Here is an 8,915-nt window from a genome sequence, read left to right on the forward strand (position 1 = left end):
GTAATGTGTTTGTTTTGAGCAATTCATGATTTGTAGAGTGCTATCACATAGTGTATATCCTTTCGTCCCCCATATAGCTGATTTATAAGGCATTAAATTAAGGATCCTCAGGAGGGATATAGGAAGGACCATTTGTGAAAGTGTCTCCTTAGCCAAAGTTGACTCTGCTGTTCTTGGATCCATAAGCATGCCTACTCTGCCCTCTATATATCTCTTCAAGTAGACCTATCAGATATAAAATTCACACATTCTATTAGATCACATAGTGAAATAAGGCTTTAAATTTGCAACATAAAATTTTCAGTGTACTACCAAAGAGTATCTTCTTGATGTATAAATACATTTCTCCAATGGATTCACCAAAGGATTCTCTGGTTAACCAAGATAACTAGATTTGGGCATGAGAAAACCAGCAAAGGATTTGTACACTCAGACACTATAGATGCAAAAGCTATAGGTAGAGTCATTTTATAAATCTGAGTTATGCTTAAAGTGTGGACTTCAGTTCTCTAGTAAATTCTGAACATCTTCAGTAAATTATGAATGTTGTTGTAATAGTGTGTATAATATAGTCCCATCTGAAAACCATAATGTACATATATCAATCAGGCACCCAATTTAAAAGAAGTAATGCTATTCTCTTTTATTCCAGAATTATTTGGCAGTGGCAGTTTAGAAATCCTATCTGTCTTTCCAGACTTTTGTCTTAACTGAAGGGGCCCCTAACCTAACAAACTGTAAGAACAATTGGTCTAGATTTTCAAAAGGCGTGGCAGCCAGAACATGTGGAAATAATTCAAGACCTGCATTCATTGGAGCTCACATTTCCAAACAAAGTTCTTTTCAATTTCTGGGGAAAACATTTTAAAAAAAGAGGAGCCTCACAACTTTCCAAGAGCCTAGTGGAAGTGATAAAAATTCAGAGCAAAATGTCCAAATGTTAGTATAGAAAGATTCTACAGAGCACGGGTATTTCCAAGAGTAGGTTTGGACTCAGTGTTCCCACCCATACTCTAACCAAAAGAATCCTAAAAAGAAATAATAGCTTGACAAAGTGAAAAAGAAAGAAGTTTGAGTTTTCTTCATCACAGCTACTATGCAAACCAATAGATCTGCAGAGTGACTGGTTTAGCAATTCCGTATCTCCAAAGTTTAATATAGATGGTACTTGCTTTCAACAACTGCAGAGATAAGTTGTGTGTGATGGTACACACCTATGGTCCCAGATACTCAGGAAACTGAGGCAGGAAGGTCTCATGGGCCCAGGATTTTAGAGGCCAACCTGGGTACCCATCTCTTAAAAAAAAAAAAAAAAACCTGAAGAGAATCAATGCTAAGATTCAGATTCCAATGACAATTTTGTACTGCTCCATGTTAATATTCCACATTCTTGAAAGAAAGTGTTTGAAGCCAGGCATGATGGCTCACACCTGTAATCCCAGCACTTTGGGAGGTAATTGTGGGAGGATCACTTGAGTCCAAGAGTTTGAGACCAGCCTGGACAACTTGGCAAGACCCCAGCTCTATAAAAACTATAAAAATTAGCCAGGCATGGTGCTGCATGCCTATAGTTCCAGCTACTAGGGAGGCTGAAGTGGGAAGATCACCTGAGCCCAGGAGGCAGAGGTTGCAGCGAGCAGAGATCACACCAATGGACTCCACCCTGCGCAACAAAGCAGGACTCTGTCTCAAAAAATAATAATAACAAGTATTTGAGACAAAGACATAGCATGTCATATTGATTTTGGAGCTAGGCTCTACCTTTAAGAATCAAGGAAGCTTTAATCGTAAATCATATTTCATAGTGAATATAACACAGAAATTTTAAGTGGAGGCATAAATGAAAGGCTATTGTATTGAAATTAGATGGTTTGGAACCAGTTCTGTTTCTTCCTAAGGGCTATGTGTCCTTCAACAAGTCAATTGATTTCATTACCCTCAGTTTCTTTGAGTTTAAAATAGAAATGATTTTTTTTCTGCCTTTTGAGTAGTTTTAAAGTATGACGCACGTGAGAGCTTTTTAGAAGAGGCAAAGTGTTACTTAATTAAAAAAAAAATCCTCATCATTATTACTTTTTGCCCCTACCACCCAGGAGACACTGAGTTTCTTTGCTCTATTTCTTGTCTTTGAATAATACACATTTGACATGTGTCCTTCCTCTTTGGAATTTAAATGCTGAAACTATGTTATACTCCTTGGATTTCTCTTGAATGTTCTTCATAACAAGAATGTTTTTATTCCTTAACAATTTTTATAAGAGTAAAATAAAATTCCTCATCTAAACACTCTTTATCAACTGCTAAACAAACCACAGTAGGACTTCATTACCTCTAGGACTTTCTTTCATTCACTTGATGAACCTTCATAAAAGTTATGAGAAAGGAAACTAAGAATTAAGGGCATGTTTGGAAGCAACAGAATTCAAGAAAAAACAAACCATCCTTTTGGGGAACAAAGCAGTCCCCCCATCTGCCCCCTTCCATAAAGAGAAAAAACAGAAGTCAAATAATGGAATGGAAATGAAAGGGAAAGATAGAGAATATAAGAAGGATAAGCCTTGGTGTCAACATGGATGTGGAAGGCAAGCAATAGGGAAAATTCAAAGATAACCCAGGAGCAGTGTGATCCCCGCGCTAGCAACATGCAAATTATGTCCCGTCCCCCCGCCACTTTCACCCTCACCCTAGATGTCCTGAGTCAGTCACTCAGATGATGGAGCCCAGCAGTCTGTGTAACAAGTCCTGATCCATGCTGAAGTTGAGAAGCAATTCCTTAGAGGGCTGAGCCTAGGCAATTAGAAGAATGGCATCAGATTGCTTTTGTTACATAACATCACTCTTTAAAATTCCACAAATAAGAATCTGCTTAGAAAAAGTAAATCAGGCTGGGAGTGGTGGCTCATGCCTGTAATCCCATTGCTTTGGGAAGCTGAGGCAGGCAGATCACGAGATCAGGAGTTCAGGAGTTCGAGACCAGCCTGGCCAACAAGGTGAAACCATGTCTCTACTAAAAATACAAAAAATTAGTCGGGCATGGTGGCAGTCACCTGTAATCCCAGCTACTCAGGAGGCTGAGGCAGGAGAATCACTTAAACCTGGAAGATGGAGATTACAGTGAGCCGAGACCACGCCACTGAACTCCAGCCTGGGCAACAGAGTGAGACTTCATCTCAAAAAAATAAATAAATAAAATAGGAAAAGTAAACCAAAATTATGGATCAAAGCTTGATTTTGTAGTGGAATTATACCACAGAAACTAACCACTCACACATAAGAGGTAAGTTGACTCTTCCAAATTACATGGCAAATGTATCCCTTCTGGTACTTAGCAGTACTGACTTGTATTATTAATATTATCATGTGTTATCTTTACACCTTCCCATTAGAATGTAAACCCTGTGAGAGCAGAAACACACACACAGACATACACTTCATACACATATATATACATGTACATTATAGTTTTATATGCTCATTCATTTGGTGAATGTGCACATTCAGCAATAACCACCTGGTCTGTAAAACCTATCAAAATAAATAAATAAAAGAAAAATTGTAAATGTGAACATGCATTCCAGGAGAATTTAATTCGAGGAACTTATACACAGATACATTCTTTTCACAGCAAGACTTTTAAATTTTTTTATTTTGCTAGAGAATGTATTGTACACATATCTGTGTTTACACTTTTTTTCACCCACAAAAAATAAATGTTTTGGCCTTTTCTGAAGCATATTATCAACAGCCCATTCATTGGTGACTGTTTTTAGCCCATTGGTATCCTCTGCACATGTAATAATTTTGCTTATTACTTTGAGAAGGTCAGCTATTTCAGCCATGATTTCAATGTAAATAGACATAGTAACTATGGGTAGCATAAAAATGTTGGTGATTGGGCCATAGCAGTCATATCAAGATAATGTGTTAATCCTCATATGGAGCTTGGACTACTAATTGTATCAAGCCAGTGGGTATAAAGGAACAAGTATAAGGCTTGGAGTGAGAAAGTCATGATATCACCATTTTCTGACTGAGTGACTTCAGGTAAGTTCTATAGTCAACTTGAGCCTCAGTTTTTCAGATCTGTAGTAGTTACTTTAAATGGTTGCTCTGTGAATTAAATAACATAATTTATACGAAAACACTTAATTATGAATGCTGTAAAATTATCACAGCCATTAATGTGTTATAGTAGCATCAAACATTTTGCAGCATAATCCAGAGAACAAGGAATTGTTAACAGGAGAGGAAGATAATCTGGTTGGGCTGGTAGTATATTCTCAGGTGTGACTGACTTCTTAGGTGACCTTCAAGATGTCAGTACAACTCTCTAATTGGAGATACTATCTTCTAGGGATGTTAATATCCACTCTAGTCACAAAGTTGTAAGAAAAGTCAAGTAACATGGGTGGAACTCTCCAAAGTTCTGCTTAACACCAAAATATCTTAGTTGTCACTGAAGCCACAGATATTTTGTGAATGCAGCATGCTCCCAATAGAGAGTCCCTCTTAGCCCCACAGTCCAAGCTGGCAACGGGATCACATCCCCAGGGAATGAACAGAAAGGCTGGCAGGTGGTCACACCACTGATATCTCAGGCGTGTGGGCTCCCCTTTAACCAGACTTCTCTGGATGGAGACTAGACTCTGCAGCCAGTAAAAGCTCCATATGATTCCATCTGAGCGGACTTCCATTGTTAATACTGAACCTTTCCCATTTTCTGGTCCAGTCTGAATGTTCCCCATTCAGAGGACCTGCACTTTCAAGTATTCCTTCTTCTCTCCTCACCCATGGCCACCTTCCGTTACCCACCTTCTCTCCTTTCTCCTGCTTCCTTGCTGCCTGCTGTCTCATCAAGCACCCTGCCTTGCATTTTTGACCTGTCACTATACTCACGAAAGAGAAGGGCATTGTGCTAGGGCAGATGATGGGGAGGCAGAGAGAACAGGAGAGTCAGGTAGGCATAGTGCTTCTGAAAAATCTCCTGATAACAACATTCACTGTCCTTTTCACAGCTCAGGAGAAGCCCTGGTTAAAATGAGGGGGGGAAATCAGTAGAATAAGTGGGCTTTTTCTGAGCCCCCAGAGCAAGAGGTTGCTATTCAAACCTGGGTGTCTGTACCCATTAGGATGGCTTTTACTTGAACTTTGTGACCTTCAGGCAGAATCCTTTACATCTTCTAACCTAAGCAGTATCTTTCTTACTCTTTTTTTTTCACTTGTCAGTCATGGCAGAGTAAGTGTCAGAGCTGGTCCATGAGAAGAAAGTGATGAGGAGGCATTGAAAAATTGAGAAAAATGTACACTTTTACCATGCCCAACACCCTTGGCAAGCAGTAAAGGACACCACCTCCCCCTCAATTTCTTGCCTTGCTGTTTGGTTTCTGTGCCTCTAGTGGTCAGTGACTGCTTTCCTAGGAAATTCTCTGTGCTCTGTGCTGACATTTTATCCATATACTACTTCTTGTCTTTTGCATATATATTTGAGAGAGTAGGCTATACCCTAAACTCTGAATTACATAGCTGCAATGTAATCACTGTTTTTATTGATTATCTGAAATAATTTTTTTTTAATTCAGGATTGGCTTCTGTATGCCATCCACATCATTTTGCAGTTGGTTTCATTTATCCTTGGTTCCTTCGTGATGAATAGAACAGTTTAATTTTTCTTGAAATGACCACATAATCTGTACTAAATGCTTTATCTCTTCAATTTTGAAAACACCTTCATGAGACAGGTACTTACTATATTATTCTCAAGTTATAGATAAGGAAACTGAGGCTTATAGAGGTTACATTACATGCCCAAGCCACTCAGCCAAGGAAATAGAATTCCTATCTGACTCCTACATCTATATAGCCCCAAAATGGATCATTTTAAAGTGAAGGAACTTATATGACCTTCCCCTTGATGTTATAATTCAAGTATCCACTTTTTACTTTGTGTCCCCTTCTGACAAATCAGGCTTGCCATTCCTGACCATAGGCTTATACCTGGAAAGCCATCTCTGACCATTTATCTTCACTTTTCCCTTCTTAACTTGGAGAGCAACAATCAGCAGACCTCATCCATTTTATGTGTAATGTCTAAAACCATTTGGGATTGCTGTAAGTAATATGCAAGAAAATAGTGGGAAAGAAAACTTTTTATTGAAACACAATAATTCATTCCTGCTGGGTGCCTGCATTTCAAATTTATACATACAGAATGAAAGTTGTGAACACCTCACTAATCTGAAAATATACCCCATTTAGTAAGACAGTTCCTGAAATACCTACACTCTGCCATCATAGCACCTTAACAATTATAGAGAGCACCTTCCTTTAAGGAGCTCCAAATGCTTTGCAAACATTTCTCCTTATTGAGTAACATACCATTGTTCTGTGGCAGAGAATAAAACAGGATACTTTGTCTTATTTAAAATGTGGGACTGTTAAGACATTCAGTGACTAAGCAGGTTGCCCTCTGGTCATTCACTGACAAAGCCAGGATTAGAGTCTTGAGGGGTTGTGATCCACCATGGGCTGAGGACCACTAAATCTACAAAGGACCATGTGGCAAGTGCCTGGTTCAATTCTTCACATATGGAAGGTGAAACAAACCCAGAGAGATGAAAACACTTAAAAAGCCCAGGGTCACATGGATAATTAATGGTAGAACCAATACTACATGCATACAATCAACATACCTATATATGCTATGGAGAGAAACATGACAACCGTGAAGAATCAGTTTATAGACAGATTAGGAGAGTGTGAAAATGAAAAGGCTTCATCAGTGACCTTGCCTCAAGGAAGAACACACAGAGGGTAAAAGTTTCAAACAGCAGAGCGTTTTAACATAGGTGAAGTTTTAACTTCCTAGCAACCAAAATATCATCTGGAAGGTAGGCTTCCCATAAAAGGTGGCAGGCAGACAAGTTTTAAATGACAGTTGGCCAGCCTATCATAGCCTCTATAAATTTTCTGAAAGCATGAGGATACCAAAGACCAGCAGACTTCCAGGCATGTTTACAGCTGACAGAAATATTTCAGCTAAAAACATGCATGACTGTCTCTCTTAGGGAATCTCTTACTTAAAAAAAAAAAGTACCAATATAAACATTATGCATAGACTGACGTCTTCAGCAAATTGAGATTATTAGCAATGAGGCATCCCTAACTTTTCCTGTTTTAATCTGAAAGTAAAATTCTTCTCTTCTAACCCTGTGATCTTATGCATCATACTGTCTGGTCAGTATGCTTCAAAGCCTATCTGTTTATGTTTGAAAACACGACAAAAAAGAATCTTCCTGATGAGAGAAAGTTTCATAAAATGGATCATGAGCATACAGCACTTAATACCAACCCTGCCACATAGTAAGCACTCAATACATGGTGATTGTTTTTATTGCTGCTATTACCATAATACATCGAAGCTCTTCTATTTGATAATGGGAAAAATGGAAAAACAGTCAAGGCATATATTTTAAATGGAAGTTAGCTCAAATTTTAAAAGATTTCTTACCCTGATGCATAGTTCAGATGTTGAAATATTACCCTAAGGAGTTTCAGAAGCTTTGTGTTTTAGTTTGGATCGTGGAAGAAGGACTTTTTTCTCTGAAGTGAGTGCCTGCAGTGGGCAGTAAGGAATGAGTTGGTAGAGATGGACCAAACACTTTAATGAGGTTCATCTCACCTGCCAGAAGCAGAGCTGAGAACAAACAGCACAAACAAAATACGTCTTTAAGTAATTATCTAAAGAGATGTCACATTGACTTTAAGAATACCTCATGTGGTCATTCAGTGACTAGGTATTTGTTACTTACATCACTGTTTGTAACAAACTTGATCATTTGGTTTCCAAGCCAAGCCAAAGCAGTAAACTGAGGAGAAAGAAGGGCTTCTGCCAACAGGCTGAGAACAAAGGAGGAGGCAGGAAAACTATTTTAAAAACTGACCCAAGAGTTCAAAAACCATATGGAAGCATTTAATGGGGTGGGAGGTAGCCTTGTAATAAGAAAACCATGCATGTATTCCCACACTGCTCTCGGTGGTCTGCAAAGTGATTTCATATGTATTTTATGTCAACACCAGCACAGTGAGGTAAGACTGTACACCTCAGAGGCATTTGGTGATTTGTCTGAATGGTGTGTAGTGTGTTGGTGCCCAGATTTGTACAGGACCATTTCAGTCTGATATCATCATGTTACCCACTCTCTACTCAGCCTCCACACCTGCTGAGGCCACTCTCCAGCTCAGTACAGTCAATAGAGAACAGGCAATTAACCCTTAAGTTGCATGTTAGGAAGATTTATGTCTAAAGGAGACAAACTTGAAAGTATAGCTCTTCAAAATGACTCATTCCTATGTTGGCAAATATTTTCCAAACTCACCATCAATACATAGGTGTATTTATTAGACAGACTACTAGAAGTGGGAACTTTCCCCAGGGAATCAAGCTAGATGACCAATGTTCTTGGTTATCAAGAATTCTAGAGAGCCCCATGTCTCCAAAGATCTTTGTTCTCTCTTATTTCTTAAATTGGTTTGATAATGTTAATGGGAAACACTAAATCCCCTAATCAGATCACTGAAAGTGACCCCCTTCAAAAGTAGCCCTCCCTTTTCCACAGAATGGCCTTTGAAGACTTTTAGTGGGTAATATCTGGTAGCTTTCCAAGAGAGCCACTTTATGGCATAGGGAAATAGAAAACAAAACTGTCTTGGCATCACCATAAAGCAAAATTTCCCTGCACATGAGAGGCTAGGAGGGCCTGGATTTTTCCAATCAAGGATGATCCATTAAGGGATCAGATATTATTTTTTTAATTTTTTTGTTTTTCTTTTTTGTTGTCTTGTTTTTCTGTCCTTCATTCTCTGTCCCTTGCTATGTCTCGCTCTGTCCTGCTTGCTGTCTCTTCCTACGTCAACAG

At 38.8% G+C, this 8,915-nt stretch overlaps 1 protein-coding gene across 50 annotated transcripts in view; it reads left to right on the forward strand.

Annotated features, from left to right (window-relative positions):
• ZBTB20 (zinc finger and BTB domain containing 20) overlaps positions 1-8,915 on the forward strand; it is an 829,160-nt gene that overhangs the window by 795,212 nt on the left and 25,033 nt on the right. The window lies entirely within an intron of this gene.

This window comes from Callithrix jacchus, chromosome 15 (genome assembly GCF_049354715.1).
Source record: "Callithrix jacchus isolate 240 chromosome 15, calJac240_pri, whole genome shotgun sequence".
In the NCBI taxonomy this organism is placed as follows: Eukaryota; Metazoa; Chordata; class Mammalia; order Primates; family Cebidae; genus Callithrix; species Callithrix jacchus.